Below are 14,953 nucleotides of genomic sequence, written 5' to 3' on the forward strand. Positions count from 1 at the left end.
AGGAGTCTCTCTCCCTGTGTCACCCAGGCTGGAGGGCAGTGGTGCAATTATGGCTCACTGCAGTCTTAAGCTCCTAGGCTCAAGCCATCCTCCTGCTTCAGCCTCCCAAGCAGTTGAGATTACAGGTATGAGCCACCCACTGTACCTGGCACATTTTTATCATTTTCAAGTAAAAAATGTATATGTCTGAGATATTTCTGGGAATTGCTGCTATGACCAGTTGAAGAAATGGTTGAAAGCACAACTATTAGCAAAAAGTCTTGATCTGAATGTATTATACATCTTTTGTGTCACCTGTGTGGTTTGGGGCCTGTTTGCTGGCTGGATGAATGATACTTGCTCACTGTTGTGATTGACTCTTAAGGATTGGATATGCAGTATTGACAGTAGTGTACTTCAGTGTACACCATCCCCATCCTTCAGATTCACTAGCCTCTCCTAAGCTGTGAAGCCCTCCTCACTGTGGCCTTCACCACTCACCAAGGCCAGGGCAGTTCTAGTCTGGTTGCCTACCAGTTAAATTACCCCCTCATAAACTTCCATGAGGACCCCATAGACTTCCATGAGTATAGTTTGTAGGCACTGCCCTTATACCTGGGTGCTTAGCCTGTAGGGGGTTATTTATACCTTTTGAAACCTGCTGTCTCAGGTTTTTTTGTCTGAATCTTTTCCTTTCTGGAATCTGGATGTTTTTCTTAGGTTTTCTGCTCACTGTTGGTGTCCTTTACCAGCTGTAGCAGGAAGGGTGCTAGCACTATAATCTTGAAGTAGTTCATTCAACCTCTCTCGGCCTCAGCTTCTTTATCTATGAAATGAGAAGCTTGGAATAGATGACCTTTAAGTTCCTTCCAGTTCTAAAATTAAAGAGATGCCAGGGCTTATTAAATAACACGTGAGATGCAACACAACCAAACAGGAATAGACAGAGGCACCTTTCCTGTTTTGAAAGCTTGGAGTCTGAATCATTACTTCCTCATTATGGAAACGCAGTGAGGTTTGTTTTTTTTTGTTTTGGTGTGGATTTTTTATTTTGGTTTTAATAAATAGCTACAATTTATGAGTGCTTATAACATGGTAGGCATTCTGCTTTAAATGTGTGATTATCTCCGTCCTCAAAAAACCTTTTAAAGTAAATAATATTTGGATTATTATCCCTGTGTCATAGATGAAGAAATTGAGGCACAGAGGGGATAAGTAATTTATCCAAGATTACACAGCTGATTAAGTACTAGAGCTGGAATTTAAATTCAAATCTTTCTGACTCTAAAACTTGTAAGTCACTGTACTTCAAAAGGCAAAATTATGCTCCGTGATAACTTGTTCAGCATGCTATGTCCAGTAGAATAAAGGAGGATAATTTATTCTAGGTAGCATGCCAATAGGAGCACAGGGCTAAAATTTACAACAATTGTTAACATTTTCTCTTACCAGCTTTTTTTTTTTTTTTTTTTTTTTTTTTGAGACGGAGTTTCGCTGTTGTTACCTAGGCTGGAGTGCAATGGCGCGATCTCGGCTCACCGCAACCTCCACCTCCTGGGTTCAGGCAATTCTCCTGCCTCAGCCTCCTTAGTAGCTGGGATTACAGGCACGCGCCACCATGCCCAGCTAATTTTTTGCATTTTTAGTAGAGACGGGGTTTCTCCAAATTGACCAGGATGGTCTCGATCTCTTGACCTCGTGATCCACCCGCCTCGGCCTCCCAAAGTGCTATTACAGGCTTGAGCCACCGCGCCCGGCCTCTTACCAGCTTTTTAACCTGAGGCAAGAACCTTAACCAAACGTCGTTGGGTTTTTAATTATTATTATTATTTTCATAACAAGATCTACTCCACTCACATTGCAACATTGTTGAGAGAATATATATCAGTGTTACAAGGTAGGTGAAGTAGACATTGTTGAGTATATATTTTAAAATTACGTATGTATTTTTAAATTACATATATATTTTAAAATATACACATATTTTTATATATGTAATTTTTTAAGTGCTCATAAACCATGAAGCCCCATAGAAGTGTAGGGTGCTATTATTTCCTCTTAGGATTTCACTTTTTCTCTTTCCTTTCTTAGCATATGAATTGTACTTCTTTTTTCAACTTCGAGTAGTTGCTCTAAAGTGTGCAATATGCATATACAACTAATCCAAGTCCGCTTTCATATAGCACTGTACCTTTTCATGGGTAGTGCAAATACTTTATAATAATGAAATATTCCTAATTATTCCCTCCAGTCCCTTATATAACTGCTGTCATTCATTTCATTAATATATAAACAATAACCATTCGATACACCATTGCTATCATTTTGAATAAACTCTTACCTGTTAGATCAACTAAGAATAAGCAAAGTTTTTTACTTTATTTTCAATTATTCTTTCTCTATTGTTCTCTTTTTCTTCATGTAGATCTGAATTTCTGACCTACATCATTTTCTTTTTCTCTGAATAATATTTTTTTAACATTTCTTGCAAGGCAGATCTACTTGCAACAAATTCCCTCAATTTTTGTCTGAGAAAATGTTTATTTCTTCTTCGTTTTTGAGGGATAATTCCACAGGATACAGAATTCTACATTGGCTTTTTTTTTCAACACTTCAAATATCATTCTACTCTCTTCTTGCTTGCAGGATTTCTGAGAAGTCCTGATATAATTCTTATCTTTGCTCTTTTTTAGGTAAGGTACTTTTCTCCTCTGGCTCTTTTGAGATTTTTTTTTTTCTATCATTGAATGCTTTGGAATATTTCAAAATAAAATTTTCATTTCTCCTTCCAGAAGCATAGATTTTTCTCTGATATTCACTGTGAGAACCTCCCAAAGCTCCAAGAGGTAAACCCCACACAAGTGTGAGGACCTTCTATGACAGCCTCCCCCCACCACCCCATCCTAGGGTTTTTAACTCTCAGACGTGTCCACTGAGTCTCAGCATTTCCTCAATTGCAGTTCAGGTTTTCCTCAGAAGTACTGCTTCACTCAGAGATTTCTATTTCTGAGTTTCTGCTCCAGCATGTTGTAATTCTCTGTATCTGCCTATCTGACCCTCCAGCTTAGGAGGCAGAAGTTTGCCCTGTTACCTCACTTCTTGAAAGAATCTAAGAATATCAGCCTAAGCAACATGGTGAAAACCACCTCTACAAAAAAAAAAAAAAAAAAAAAATTAGCCAGGCGTGGTGATGTGTGCCTCTAGTCCCAGCTACTCAGGAGGCTGAGGCAGGAGGATTGCTTGAGCCCAGGAAGTTGAGGCTGCAGTGAGCCATAATCATGCCCCCACACTCAGTCTGGGCAAAAAGAGACCCTGTCTCAAAACAAAACAAAATCTAAGAAGAGTTTGATCAGTTTTTTACTTGTTGTTAGGATGGAGGGATGACTTTAAAACTCTTTACATGAACTGGAAACTGGAAGTCTTCTTATGTATGTGATTCAGCCTGTTTATGTACCTTATTGTGTATCTGTGCAGGGTAAGGTTTGGGATATAAATTTATAAAGTACAAGATTCATGGTTTTTAACAATTTGGAGGAGACTCTAGGCAGTAAACTAAAGCAAGTGTTTAAAAATGGCCTTTTGAGGTCTGGCACCGTGGCTCACACCTGTAATCTGAGCACTTTGGAAGGCCAAGGTGAGCAGACTGCTTGAACTCAGGAGTTCAAGATCAGCCTGAGCACCATGGTGAAACACCATTTCTACAAAAAATGCAAAAAAGTAGCAGGATATGGTGGCATGTGCCTGTAGTTCCAGCTGCTTGGTAGGCTGAGGTAGAAGGATGACTTGAGTCCAGGAGGTATAGGTTGCAGTAAGCTGAAATCACAACACTGCACTCCAGCCCAGGCAACAGAGCTACACCCTGTCTCAAAAAATAAAATAAAAATGGCCTTTTGAGACTTCTAGTTCTGCCAATATAGAGTAGTCCCATTTTTCCTAGGCCCTCCCAGATAAACCTGGACATAACACAAAAAAACAAATATAGGAAGACTTTGAAAGGCAGAAAGAAGTCAGACTGCCTAGGGATCTCAAGACTTGAGGAATGACATGTGGGAAGTTCCTTAGTTTCCTCATTTCCTCCCAAATTTCAGACAAGGCACTGTAGAAGTCTGCAGCCCTGCACCATGAATAGGCACAGACTAAAAAAAAAAAGTTGTCAGTGGAGCAATAGGAGAGCTGAACTTACAGCCCACCATTTACAATAAGGCCATGTGAGTTAGTTCTTCAGTTTTGCTAAGGTACTGTCATCGGGGCCCAGAGGGCCTGCGAAGAAAAAGGAGAACAAGAAGAAGGAAGAAGAGGAAAGAAGAATTAAATAGGATACAGATCCAAAGTCTTATAATATGCTATCCAAAATATACAGAATACAATAAAAAATCATTCATCCAAGAAGCAGGAAAATCACAACACAGATGAGAAAAGCTATCAACAGCTGTCAAATGATGAGATAAATCAAGTGTTGAAATTATCTAACAATCATATTAAAATAGCATAATAAAATGCTTCAATAATCATCGAAATTCTCTTGAAACAAAAATTTTAAACCCAGCAAAAAAAATAAAATTTATTAAAGAACTAAATGAAAATTATAGAACAGAAAACAGGAAGGTACAAGTAAAATTTTAAAACTTGCTGTATGGGCTCAATAGTAGAGTGAAGATACCATGGGATAGAATCAGTGGATTGAGGACAGACCGGTAGAACTTACCCAATCTAAACAACAGAGATAGGGAAAAGAGTGAACAGGCTCTCAAGGATCTGCAGGATATTTAAAAGGAAAAAGAAAATGTTCAAAGAGTAGCTGAAAATTCCCCTTACTTGGCAAAAGAGACGAACCTTCAGATTCAGGAAGCTGAACAAATCTCCAGTAGGATAAACCTAAAGAAATCGATGATGCCAAGACACATGATAATTAAACTTCTGAAGGTTGAAGATAAAGAAAAAAATATTGATACTGAAAACAGCCAGAGAGAAATGGTGCATTATTGATAGGGGAAAACCAATTCAAGTGACAGCATATTTTTAACCTGAAACCATGGAGACCAGAAGAAAGTGGCATAATATTCTTTAAGTAATGAACTAAAAGAATGATCTACCCAATATCCAATGTCCAGTGAAAATGTTCTTCAGTAATGAAAGGGAAACAAAGACATCTCAAATGAAGGAAAGATAAGAGAATTTGTCACCAGCTTATCTACGAAAAAAAAAATGGCTAAAAAAATTTTCTAAACAGAAAGCAAATTATAAAAGAAGGAAACTCAGAAAATCAGGAAGGAAAAACACAGAAAAAATATGGGTATATACAATAAACTTTCCTCCTCTTCAGTTTTTAAAATTTCTAAATTTTTTTTTTTTTTTTTTTTTTTTTGAGACGGAGTTTTGCTCTTGTTACTCAGGCTGGAGTGCAATGGCACGATCTCGGCTCACCACAACCTCTGCCTCCTGGGTTCAGGCAATTCTCCTGCCTCCACCTCCTGAGTAGTTGGGATTACAGGCACACGCCACCATGCCCAGCTAATTTTTTGTATTTTTAGTAGAGACGGAGTTTCACCATGTTGACCAAGATGGACTCCATCTATTGACCTCGTGATCCACCTGCCTCGGCCTCCCAAAGTGCTGGAATTACAGGCTTGAGCCACCGTGCCCTGCCTAAAATTTCTAAATTGATAGTTGAAACAAAAATTATAGCATTGTGGCCAGGTGTGGTGGCTCATGCCTGCAGTCCCAGCACTTTGGGGGGCTGAGGTAGGCAGATCATGAGGTCAGGAATTTGAGAACATCCTGGCTAACACAGTGAAACCCTGTCTCTACAAAAAAGAAAACGAAAAAAAATTAGCCAGGCTTTGTGGTGGGTGCCTGTAGTCTCAGTTACTCAGGAGGCTGAGGGAGGAGAACCACTTGAACCCAGGAGGCGGAGGTTATAGTGAGCTGCGATTGCACCATTGCACTCCAGCCTGGGTGACAGAGCAAGACTCTATCTCAAAAAGAAAAAAATTTATAGCATTGTTTGATGTAGTTCTAAATATGTAGAGAGAATATTTAAGACAATTATAAACAGGGCAATAATGTAAAGGGAGGTAAAGTTTCTAATTAATCTTGAACTGGTAAAGTGATGACACCAGTAGACTGCAATGAATATATATGTAATGTAAAACTCAGAGCAACCACTAAAAAGATATTCCAAGGGGTGCAATAAAAACACTGTAGATAAAGGGGGAGGGGTATTATTGTTCAATGGGTAGAGAGTTTTTGTTTGGGATGATGCAGAGATTCTGGAAATGGATAGTGGTGATAATTGAACAAGTAACCCACAGCATGGCAAGAAAAAAGAAATTGGCAAATGAAAACAAAGAGAACACACAGAAACAAAAAAATAGCATACATAAGCCCTAATATGTAATTACATTAAACATAAATGTACATTTGCAAATACACCAATCAAAAGATGAGAGTGTCAGAGTAGATTAAAAGCTAGCTGCTGTGGTGTATACCTGTAATCCCAGCTACTCAATAGGCTGAGTCAGGAGGATCACATTAGCCCAGGAGTTTGAGACCAGCCTAGGCAGCATAGTGAGACCCTGACTTAAAAGAGAAAAACAAAAACAAAACATGACCCAACTCTATGATGTCTACAATCAGTTCATTTCAAATATAATGATACAGGCAGGTTGAATGTAAAAAAATATGTAAACATAATCAAAAGAAAACATAAATGGCTATATTAATATCACATAAAGAAGACTTCAGAGCAAAGAAAATTACCAGTGACAGAATTAAACATTATATAATGATAAGAGGGTCAATCCACCAAGAAGACATGGCAATTCAAAATATGTATTCACTAGACAATAGAACAGCAAAATACGTGAAATAAAAAAATGATAGAACTGGAAGGAGAAATAGATCAATTCAAAATAATAGTTGGAGACTTCAACACCCATCTATCAACAATTGATAGAACAACTGGACAAAATCAGCAAGGATATGAAAAAATTCAGCATTACCACCAACAGACATGATTTAATCAACATTATAGAATACTCTACCCAAAAATAGCAGAATACACATTTTTTTCAGTACCCATGAAACGTATACCAACATAGATCATATCCTGAGTCACAGAAAAAAACTCAACAAATTATAAAACAATTGAAATGTGTTCAACTGAAATTGAAGTTTTGTTCATTAGCACCAGGGAGTCAAACAGAAACAATAACAGAAAGATAACAGGGAAATCTCCAAACACTTGGGAACTAAACAGCACATTTCTAAATAATTCATGGGTCAAAAAGGAAGTCTCATTTTAAGACACAAGAAAAACTAGAGCAAAATAAACTTAAAGCAAGCAGAAGGTAGGAAATAATAAAGAAAAAATCAATGAAATTGAAAACAAAAACAATAGAGAAAATCAGTAAAACTAAACAGGCCTCTAGCAAGACTGACAAAGAATAAAACACACAAGATTCTAATTAACAATAACAGAAATAAAACAAGGGCTATCACTGCAGGCTTCAAAGAATAAGGGAATACTAGTACAACTCTACACATGTAAATTTAACAACTTAAATGAAATGATCCACTACTCAAAAAACACAAACTACTGTCACTCAATATGGAACAGTTTGAATAACGCTATAGCTATTCATGAAATTGAATTCATAATTTTAAAACTCTCAAAGAAGAAACCTCCAGGCTCAGCAGTTTTCACTGGAGAATTCTGCCAAACCTTTAAAGAAGACCTAACACCAGTTTTGGGCAATCTCTCAAAAAATATGAGGGGAGGGAATACTTCCCAACTCATTTTATGATGCTAGTATTACCCTGAAACCAAAACCAAAGATTATACACCAAAAGAAAACTGTAGACCGCTAACTCTCATGAACTTAGTAAAAAAAAAAAATACAAAATAATGAATAGATTCTAGCAATATATAAAAAGAATTCTGTACCATGACTTAGTGGAGTTTATTCTAAATAAATGGAGAAACATACTATGTTCGTGAATTGGAACACTCAATTTAGTGAAAATGTCAATTCTCCCCAAATGGATTGCTGTAGGTTTAATGCGATTCCAATCAAAATTTCTGCAAGGTGTTTTATAATATAGGTAAGCTTATCTTAAAATTTATATGGAAAGGTGCAGGCCCTAGAATAGCTAAAACAGTTTTGAAAAAGAAGAATAACGTAGTAAGAATCATTCTAGTTTTAGTATATATACTATATACTAAGGATATCCTTAGTATATAGTATATATATATATACTAAGGATATCCTTAGTATATAGTATATATACTATATACTAAGGATACAGTAACTAAGACTGCACGGGATTGTCACAGACATAGACAGATCAATGGAATAAAATATAGAGGCACTCAGATATAGATCTGCACAAATATGCTCAAGTGATTTTTGACAAAGGTGCAAAAGCAATTCAATAGAAGAAGGATAACTTTTTCAGTAAATAGTGCTAGAATTATTGGGTATGCATAGGCAAAAACAAAACAAAACAAAACAAAACAAAAAACCTCAACCTAAGTCTCACACTTAAACTCAAAATGGATTACTGATTTAAATTTAAAACATTTAGGCCAAGTGCAGTGGCTCATGCCAGTAATCTCAGCATTTTGGGAGGCCAAGGCCAGTGGATCACCTGAGGTCAGGAGTTCAAGACCAACCTGGCCAACGTGGTGAAATACAAAAATATTAAAAGTACTAAAATTAACCAATGTAGTGGTGGGCTCCTGTAATCGCAGCTACTCGGGAGGCTGAGGCAGGAGAATCACTTCAACTCAGGAGGCAGAGGTTGTAGTGAGTTGAGATCACACCACTGTACTCCAGCATGGGCAACAGAGTAAGACTCCGTCTGCATAAAAAAAAAAAAATTGAAACATTTAATGTAAAACTTAGAAAAAATAGATGAAAATCTTTGGAACATAGGACTGGACAAAGAGGTCTTAAATTTGACCCTAAAAGCACAATCTATAAAATTAAAAGTTGTTAAACTGAACTTTATCAAAATTAAAAACTTTTGCTCTCCAAAAAATTCTGTGAAGACGTTGGAAAAAAAATACAGGCTGAGATAATCCCTTTGCAATCCACATATCCTATGAAGGATTTGTTTCTAGACTATATACATAGAACTCTCAAAACTCAACAGTACAAAATAAATCCAATCACAAAAAGACAAATGACATGAACATAACATTTCATTAAAGAGGCTATACAGATGGTAAATAAGGACATGAAAAGAATTCAACAATTATTAGTTGTTAGCAAAATACAAATATATACCACAATGAGATACTACTACACGCCTATCAGGGTGGCTAAAATAAAATATAGTGATATATCAAATGTTGTTGAGGATGCAGAAAAACTGGGATTACTTATACGTTGCTAGTGGGAGTATGAAAAGATACAACCACTCTGGAACAGAGTATGGGGTTTTGTTTTGTTTCATTTACAAAACTAAGCATGCATTCAGCAGTTACATTCTTGGGCACTTATGTTCCCAGAAAAACCTGTACACAAATGCTCATATAAGCTGTATTTGTGATAGCCCCACATAAGGAACCACTCAAATGCCCTTCACGGGGTGAACTTTTAAACTATGGGACATCCATACCATGGAACACGACTCAGCATTAATTTGGAATGAACTATTAATACCACAACAACATGGATGACTCTCAAAGGAATTACGCTGAGTGAAAAAAGCCAGTCTCAAAAGATTCTTTTTATATAGTATTCTTGAAATGACAAAACTGTAGAGAGGAAGAACAGATTAGTGGTTGCCAGGGACTGGGGACAATAAGAGGGATAGAAGTGACTGTGGCCATAGAAGTATGGCATGAGGGATCCTTGTGATAAAACAGTTCTGTACCTTGATTGTGGTGGTCACATGATTCTACACACATGATGAAAATGAATCGAAGTAAGCACATGTGCATGTAAGTAAGCACAAGTGTAAAGTAAAGCATGTAAGTAAGCATGTAAAACAAGAAAATGGAATAAGTTCCAAGGATGCATCAATGTTAATTTTTTGATTGTAATGTTGTGCTGTAGTTATGAAAAATATTATCATTGGGGGAAACTGGGTGAAGGATAGTTGGGATCTCTCTGCATTATTTCTTACAACTGCATTAAATCTACAATTATCTCAAAACCATTTTAAATGACCCTTTAAGGATAATTATGATAATGAGGGGGGAAAGGCAACCACTCTTTTTATGTCCCTAGTTGTTGTTATCTTTAGCCTCTTCTCTCTGTTTTTAGTGTTGCCTCTTCTAATTTTTTTTCAGTGAATAATTAGTCACCCCCTTTTTCTTTTTCATTTTTTAAAATCATGTTTGGGTCTGATGTAAGATTATTTATTTATTTTTATTTTTGGAGACAAAGAGTCTCACTCTATCCCCCAGGCTGGAGTGCAGTGGTGCAATCTCAGCTCGCTGCAACCTCCGCCTCCTGAGTTCGAGAGATTCTCATGCCTCAGCCTCCCTAGTAGCTGAGATTATGGGTATGTGCCTCCATGCCCAGCTAAGTTTTGTATTGTTAGTAGAGATAGGGTTTTGCCATGTTGACCAGGCTGGTCTTGAACTTCTGACCTCAGGTGATCCACTGCCTCAGCCTCCCAAAGTGCTGGGATTACAGGTGTGAGCCACCATGCCTGGCCAAGATTATTTAAAGTTACATTTAAATATAGAAACTTATTCCCAAGACCAGTGGATAGCATTGTAGTGGGTAGGCACTCCAAGTGGACAGAACGTAGACAGTGTGTCAGCACCGTGCTTCTGTTGCTACAAGAGACAAGTGCCTCCATTACTAATCTTCAAAATCACCACGTGTGTTAAAACAAACAAGGTGATTTTTCTTCTCAACTCTTTCTGAGCCTCTGTCATTGCACTTGGTTCAGAATCAGGAATTACACTTTTCTTGAAGAGTAATGGTTTACTAGAATTCAGAGAGAGATGTTTATCAATAGAAATGAAGGTCAGAATATGAAGAAGACCACACTACTTTGATTACAAACATTTGAAAGGAATAGTAACATTCAGTCTGTGCCTTAGCATATGTTGTTTCATTTGCCTGGAATGCCTTTCCTCTGTCTTTCAAATCTTGCTTACACGTCTGCGAATCATCTAACCCTTTTACCCTACAGATATAATCATTCCTCATGCTGTAGTACTTCCATAAAGCATACATAGTTCTATTATGGTATATAAAATAGCAAGAGGCAGTACAAAAGAACTTGAAATCTGGCACAAAACTGAGTATGAATCTCAGCTCTACTGTATGACCATGAGCAAGTTATTTAACCTCATGTTGCCTTAATTTCTTTATAAAATGGTGACAGTAATAATACCTACTAGAGTCGTAAAGATGAAATGATTGGCCGGGCATGGTGGCTCACATCTGTAATCTCAGCATTTGGGAGACCAAGGCAGGTGGATCTCTTAAGGTCAGGAGTTTGAGACCAACCTGGCCAACATGGTGAAAGCCCATCTCTACTGAAAATACGAGAAAAAAAAAAAAATTATGGGGGCGTGGTGGCAGAAGCCTGTAATTCTAGCTACTTGGGAGGCTGAGGCAGGAGAATTGCTTGAACCCGGGAGGCAGAGGTTGCAGTGAGCCAAGATCATGCCACTGTACTCCAGCCTTGGTGACAGAGCAAGACACTGTCTCAAAAAAAAAAAAAGGTGAAATGATTAATGACTGGCTAGGAGTAGTGGCTCAAGCCTGTAATCCCAGCACTGTGGGAGGCTAAGGTGGGTGGATCACTTGAGTTCAGGAGTTCAAGACTACCAGTCCAGGCAACATGTTAAACCTCATCTCTACAAAAAATACAAAAATTAGCCAGGTGTGGTGACATGGACCTGTATTCCCAGCTACTTGGGAGGCTGAGATGGGAGGATCACCTGAGCCTGGGGAGTTTGAGGCTACAGTGAGCTGTGATCAAGCCACTGCACTCCAGTTTGGGTGACAGAGTGAGACCCTGTCTCAATAAATTAATTAATTGAAATGATTGATTAATTAAATGCAAAATGCTTAGAAGAATCCCTAGCATATAGTAAATACTATACTTGTTAGCTATTATTTTTCTTTGTATGCTTAGTTTATTTAATTAGACCATAAGTTACTTGAGGGGAGTGTAAATTATGCTCTGAATTACTCCAAACTTACTCCAGAACTTAACAGGAATCTGGGAGCATTTAGGTGGGTCACTCAGGCTGCAATTAAGGTGTTGGCTGAGTCTGCAGTCATCTGAAGGCTTCATCTGTTTTCAGGCTCACTCACATGGTTGTTGGCAGGATTCAAGTCCTCATGAGTTGTTAGACTCAACCTCAGTTCTTTACTCACTGTTGGCCAGAGGCCACCCTCAGTTCTTTGCCACATAGGGCTGTGCAAAGGGTGCTTACAACAAGGCAGCTGGCCCCCCTCAGAATAAGGAGGCAAAAGAGAGCAAGACAGACGCCACCCAATTTTTATAACCTAATCTCAGAAGTGACTCACCTTTCTGGCATTCTATTTGTTAGAAGCGAGTCACTAGATCCAGGCCACAATCAAGGTGAGGGAATTATACATGAGCAAGAATAGGAGGAGGCTGCTGTCACTGGGAGCCATCTAGGGGCTACCTACGCCTACCCCAGTCTACCTTCTGACCCCCATGAGTCACATTCCACATGCACTGTATATTCACTGCCTCCTAAAGTCCTCCCAGAGCCTTATCCCATTGTCTGTAGGTGACTGTTTCTTATTTGTATTTGCAGCCACTTTTTCTTATTGATTTGAACAAAATGAAAAGGTAATCTTCATTATGAAAGAAAAGTATAGAATCTTCATGTCTCTAAAACTAAAGCCATATGAATAAAATTTCATAAAAATACAATAAAGAATAAGATTTTTTTCTTAGCTGTTATTTTGTATACATGATATAGTTGGAGAATTTAATAATTACATTTTAAACATGCATCATTTTATTTCACATCCTTGTTTGATTAAAGGGCAAAGATGTCCCAAGAGATCAGAAAGTAAAACCTAATTTTATGTTTTAAATTGTAATACGTTCATTCGTATAATTCTGTTTACAGTTGGGTTCACAATTGCAAGGAATGTGGATAATTTATATACCCTTTTCCAAATCAACCCTTGATCACGGTTATCCAATAATGTACAATTAGCTAAAGCACATTATTCCATTGAGATCATTCCTCATCCAGTCATCTCTGGGGTATTTCTCCAATCCCTAGATATGGGCGCATTCAGTCTTGGTGTCTACACCCTGTGATATGAAAGAAAGACAGAGTAGGTATATATCATACCATGTGTCCTTTTCTCTCTAACCCTCCTCTCCATGACACACATTTTCCAAGGCATAAGCAAAAGCCACAGAACCAACTATTAATACTTTGATGGGATCCTCTGGCTTGGGTCTGCAACAGCTTTTTCAATGAAGAGTTGAGTTCAATACCTTGAAGCAAATCAGAGGAAATGAGCCTAAAGTCTACAGGTCTGCTCAAGGTGTATATTTTGATGGCATAATAACTGAAATCTATTTTTTTGTTGTTGTTACTGGCCTCTTGGACTAGAAAACAGTTTTCCTCTTTTTAAACTTAAGGATTTGAATACAAAGGTTTTTAGATTTAAGTTACTGAAATAAAGGGGATTCTCAAGCTACTTTTATCTATCAGGGATAAAAATCCTTGTACCTTATCCTACCAAAAAAGTAATAAAGTCCTCCAGTAGGGGTCTTTAAGATAAAATGTTATTTTTCATGAGAAACTATGAAGGAATTTATTCACAAAAAATCAAATGTTTATTATAAATAATAAATAGTTCTGTCCATAGATGATTGGTCTCCTGAAATAGCACCTCCAGGGGTCTTCATGCACTGCCCATTTATTAAACCCAGAAACCTTTCGTATCTCTCTCAGCTGATCCGTTTGTTCTGGAAATTACTTCTGGCATAAGCCTTCAGTCCTGATCTAAATCTGTCTCCTCATTTTGTCTGTTCGCACTGTTCTTGATGCTCCCCTCAGCTCCTCTGCTAATCTAGTACCTTCCTCTCAATCCCCTCAAGTCTAATCCTACTCATCAGAGCCCAGCTGAAAACACACCTTTTCCTTGAAGCCTCCCCACGTCACAGGAGCCCCCGTACATTTCTCTTGTAGGTAAAATTGTCACTGCTTACTCTAGTTCTTCACCAAATACTCTCTGCTTAATTATAAGCTTTTTTTTTTCCTTTCTCTTTCTTTTCTTTTTTTAAATTTTGGAGATGGAGTCTTGCTCTGTTGCCCAGGCTGGAGTGCAGTGGCTATTCACAGGTGCGATCCCACTACTGATCAGCATGGGAGTTTTGATCTGTTCTGTTTCCGACCGGGGTCAGTTCACCCCTCCTTAAGCAACCTGTTGGTCCCCCACTCCTGGGAGGTCACCATATTGATGTTGAATTTAGTACAGACACCAGATCGTCATAGTGCACTACAGCTCAGAACTCCTGGGCTCAAGCAATCCTCCCACCTCAGCCTCCCAAGTAGTTGGAACTATAGGTGCGTGCCACCACATCCACTCATTTTTATATTTTTTGTAGAGACAGTTTCACCATGCTGCCCAGGCTAGCCTTGAACTCCTGGACTCAAGCAATCTACCACCTTGGCCTCCCAATGTGCTGGAATTGAATTATAGGTGTGAGCCACCATGTCAGGCCTAGAACCTTTTTTTTTTTTTTTTTTGGAGACCGAATCTTGGTCTGTTGCCCAGGCTGGAGTGCTGTGGCATAATCTCAGCTCACTGCAGCCTTCACCTCCCAGATTCAAGCAATTCTCCTGCCTTAGCCTCCAAGTAGCTGGACTACAGATATGTGCCACCACGCTTGACTAATTTTTGTATTTTTTTGTACAAACAGCGTTTTTGGGTTTTTTTTTTTCAGCACAAAAACATGAATAATTTTTTTCTTTTTTTTTTTTCAGCACAAAAAC

At 38.1% G+C, this 14,953-nt stretch overlaps 1 long non-coding RNA gene across 1 annotated transcript in view; it reads left to right on the forward strand.

Moving 5' to 3' along the window:
* Nucleotides 1–14,953, forward strand: part of LOC108588196 (uncharacterized) — a 70,286-nt gene continuing 55,333 nt past the window's right edge. Inside the window, exon 1 of the long non-coding RNA XR_013526404.1 lies at nt 1–125. This is a non-coding gene — a long non-coding RNA (uncharacterized LOC108588196). The remainder of the gene's footprint in view (nt 126–14,953) is intronic.

Source organism: Callithrix jacchus, chromosome 14 (genome assembly GCF_049354715.1).
Source record: "Callithrix jacchus isolate 240 chromosome 14, calJac240_pri, whole genome shotgun sequence".
Classification (NCBI taxonomy): domain Eukaryota; kingdom Metazoa; phylum Chordata; class Mammalia; order Primates; family Cebidae; genus Callithrix; species Callithrix jacchus.